General features: G+C 42.9%; 1 long non-coding RNA gene across 1 annotated transcript; it reads right to left on the bottom strand.

Moving 5' to 3' along the window:
- Positions 1–216: 216 nt before the first annotated feature.
- Positions 217–3647, bottom strand: LOC147007052 (uncharacterized). Its single transcript, XR_015054435.1, has 2 exons — positions 725–3647; positions 217–593 (listed from the first exon to the last, which is right to left on the bottom strand). It is a non-coding gene; the product is annotated as an uncharacterized LOC147007052 (long non-coding RNA).
- Positions 3648–4006: the final 359 nt, after the last annotated feature.

Below are 4006 nucleotides of genomic sequence, written 5' to 3'. Positions count from 1 at the left end.
AAAGTCACGTGACCGGAATGAGCTTTGCAATCCCTGTTTACCAGTCAGGAGAGGAATGTTGCTGCCAAATTTCAGCCGGATCGGCCCAGCAGTTTGGCCGGAGAAGTCAAAATAGGAGATGGACAGACAGACGGTGCGCGATGACAATACCTTGTCTGGAATTTAAATTCCGGATAAGCTAATAATGAACAAAGCAATAAGGTGCGACTCATCCTCTCAAATTTTCCTTGTTTGTTTATCCAATGGGAATAAGTTTTTTAAAGTTGTCTGAGTAGGAATGCCCTGTTATGTGCAAGTGTCCAAACTTCCAAAGATATTCAAAATTAAGATTAAATAAATAATTCGTGGATTTGATACAACATTGTAAGTTTTATTCAATCTAACAACATGAGCAAGGATACATGGTCTTCGTCTGTTTAGGGCCTCCTGGTAGGACAGATGATAATTTTTAGAATAGGTTGCAATCTGTAAGGATCCCATTCGGATTTCTGTTAGGGTTCCATTAGGTCCGTTTGTTATGATTCTGTGAAGTCCTCCTGTCAGGATCTGTTCGATCCTTTGCTAGCTCCAACATGCAAGGCCCTCTCCAAAATCTGTGGGATGACACAAAGGACGATTGAAATTGAAAATAAATAAATAGCAAACCATCTCATCATTTGATCCACCTTCTGTGGTTGCATCACTTTTTAAATACCGATTGATTTTCTGTAAATGATTATCTCACCCTTTGGTTCTCTACTCTGTATATGGTGGAGTCATGGTTTTTGCAATTCTGAGGAGCTCTTCCATCTTTTCCTTTTCTGCCGTAGGCCTGTGCACCATTTGAAGCTGTCCTCTTGATGGCTACAGCACAGGAGGAGAGCAGGAAGATGGAGAGGAGTGTGGGAGGAAAGAGTGGAGAAGGGAGAGGAGGTCAGATGAAAGATAAGAGAAAAGTGGGATTCATCCAAGAAGCTTATGAATCACAGTAGCCTGCAAAAGTATTCACCCCCGACCAATAATGCCACAATTAGATGAATTTCGAATTATGTGGAAACAATTTTTCCAAATGAACTTTTTTTATTCATAACTGAAGAGATCAAACTCATCGCTGTTGTAGTTGAATGTTACATGTCAGGAATACCTGTTAAAACACATGTACAAATCAAAATTCACTGGTTGAAAAAGTATTCAGCCCCTTAGGACAGAACTTGGTGGAAGCACTTTTTGCAACAATGACTGCTATGAGTATTTTTGGGAAGGTCTCCAGTAGCCTTGCACAGTAAGATGGTGAAATATTTGTCCATTCTTCATGTGAAAATTTCTCTAGTTCTGACAAGTTTGATGGGGATCGTCGATGGACTGCAATCTTCAAGTCTCACCATAAATGTTCAATTGGGTTCAAGTTAGGAGTTTGACTGGGCCACTCAAGAACATTTATTTTCTTCCTATTCAGCCACTCCAGTGTGGCTTTAGCTTTGTGCTTCGCATCATTGTCCTGCCAAAATGTGAATCTCCTTCCCAGTTTCAGATTCATGGCTGACTCGATCAGATTTTCATCGAGGATTCTCCGATGGTTTGCACTGTCCATTGTCCCTTCTATCCTGACAAGCTTTCCAGTCCCTGCTGATGAAGAGCAGCCCCATAACATGATGGTGCCACAACAACACTTGGCAGGAGGAATGGTTATGTGCAGTGTTACCGCAGGCACCTGACGTAACGCTTTGAATCTAGACCAAAAAGTTCAATTTTCATCTCGTCTGACCACAAAACGTTTCTCCACATGCCTGTAGTATCATTAATATGATTCTTCCACAAACTCTTTACGAGCTTGTAGATGCGTCTCTTTTAGTAATGGCATATTTCTTTCTGCCTGTCCATAGACACCAGCTTTGTGAAGGGAACAGGATATTGTTGATTGATGAATACTCACCCCCATTTTGGACATTGAGCCTTGCAAATATTTCCAACTCACTATTGGATTTACAGTGACATCCTAAACCAGTTTCCTGATTGCCCAGCCGCTGAGTTTAGATGGGCAACCTGATCTGGGTAGAGACTGGGTCTTATTCTTCTTTGTGTGCAGCCAGTGGCTGCTGGTTGCATCATTGGTTGAGAGCATGGCTATGCCACTGATGCAATGCCCCTATTACCAGTACACTGGTACTCATTTCGCTGACCTCAGAAGGACGATAGGCTGAGTGAATCCCACCTGGTGTTACTTCAATGTCTGACAGGGGCTCAAATTCAGAACCCTAAGATCCCAAGCCAGCCACTCCAACCGCTAAGTCATCACCAAGCTTAGAGTCTGGGTGGTTTTATACGTCTCCACTTCTTAGTGATGGATTTCACCATACTCAAAGGCAGAATGAGTGTCTGAAATCTTCCAATAACCCGCTCCTGCATGGTGCTTCTCCGTCACTTTATGTCTGACTTATTTGGAAAGCTCCTTGGTCTTCATGTTTGCCTTGTTGGTTGAACAAGTGAGTTTTGACTTTGACAAAAAAGTTTGTAAAGACTCCACCCCTCTCTCTCTCTCTCTCTTGCAAAGTCTCCCAGCGCCCCCAGTAGAGGTTTATATCGGGGTTACACACACAATTCCTTAACCATAATCCCCAATTAATTATTACCACGCACCAGCCCCTGTATGGTGCACCTTCAAACAAGATGATTTTTAAGCTGACATTTCCTAACTTACAACATCGAGATTGGCTAACTATTCGTATAAGGACCATGCTATTCTCTACATTTCTATCTGTTGTTTGGGAATGTCGAACCCCCCTCCCCCAACACAAACGTAACATTATGTTTGATCTGAAAGCATCATGAAATAAGCTCAGGTGGCATAAAAATGTGAAAACTTTGGAGGGGGGGGGATGAATATTTTTTGCAGGCCAGGTTAAACAAGAAGGCCATAAACCTACTATTCATTTGCAATCGGTCACTGACTTTGACACCAATATAAATTTTTATTACGCACTCGAGACATCAAACAGCGAGATATATCGAACAAACAGTTTCAAATGGAGCACCTCGCCATTAGAGCATTTAAAATGCATCAGATATGGCAATAAATGTGAATTGTTGCTCTCAGCTTGCCGGCTCAATGACAGAAGACGCCATTTGTATTTCTGCCTCGTTCATCCCTACCCTATTCTAAAAGAATTCTAAAAGAATAGGGTAGGGAATAGGGATCTACCCTGTTTAGAATCCCATGCGAGTACGGGCCACTTGCTATTATCGGAATAATGATGGAAGACTTCAGGTAATGAGGCACATGTCTGACCTTGGTTCTCTCTTAGTTCAGATCCAGTCACGAAATGCTACACCAACTTAAAAGTCTACAATACAGACAGAACAAGACAGAGAGAGACGAAGAGAGAGTGGGACAGAGAGCCTCACTGGCGTTCATAGATTACGGGAGATCTGAGAACCAATGTGGACTCACTCATTCACTCACCGACACACTGCAGCTAACCTGTACATACTCTAAGTTCAGGGTTTCAGTGGGGCATCCCATTTAAATCTGACATCCTTCAGTGAAAGAGAGATCAGGGGTTTTCTGCATGTGGACCTGTGAAGGTTTAATGACTCAACGATCCCGATGCCATGATGGCTCAATTTTAACCCGCTGTGGGCTGGTCCGTGGAGGATATTCAGCTTGTCGTCTTATATCTATCTACACTTTGAGGTATTCTTTTTGCTGAACTCCCTCAGATATTCATTGGACCTGTCCGTTGGACATTGCCCTTCTCCTGTTACGTGGGAGACGATATCATCGCTGATCATTGTATTAATTTGGTGGCGCTATTTTGGTGATTCACGCGCCATCTCGAGAAGGTTATCGGTGTGTTGACCGGTGCTTACTTTCAGAGCTCATCGTCCCTCAAATCCCTCCTGCGTTTCAAGCAAATCGTCCTTTTCAGCTTGGAGTCCCCATCTTAGTAATCTGTGCTACGGCTGTAATGGTTGAAACGGGTTCTTTGTGCTTTGGTGATTTAGGAAGTCACCTTCTGAGGACTTGTTG

This window comes from Eptatretus burgeri, unplaced genomic scaffold (genome assembly GCF_056783735.1).
Source record: "Eptatretus burgeri isolate ZD-2024b unplaced genomic scaffold, Ebu_testis_v1 Ebu_testis_scaffold_838, whole genome shotgun sequence".
Lineage (NCBI taxonomy): Eukaryota > Metazoa > Chordata > Myxini > Myxiniformes > Myxinidae > Eptatretus > Eptatretus burgeri.
Note: the sequence above shows the minus strand (reverse complement) of the source record. Positions and strands in the feature narration are given on the sequence as shown.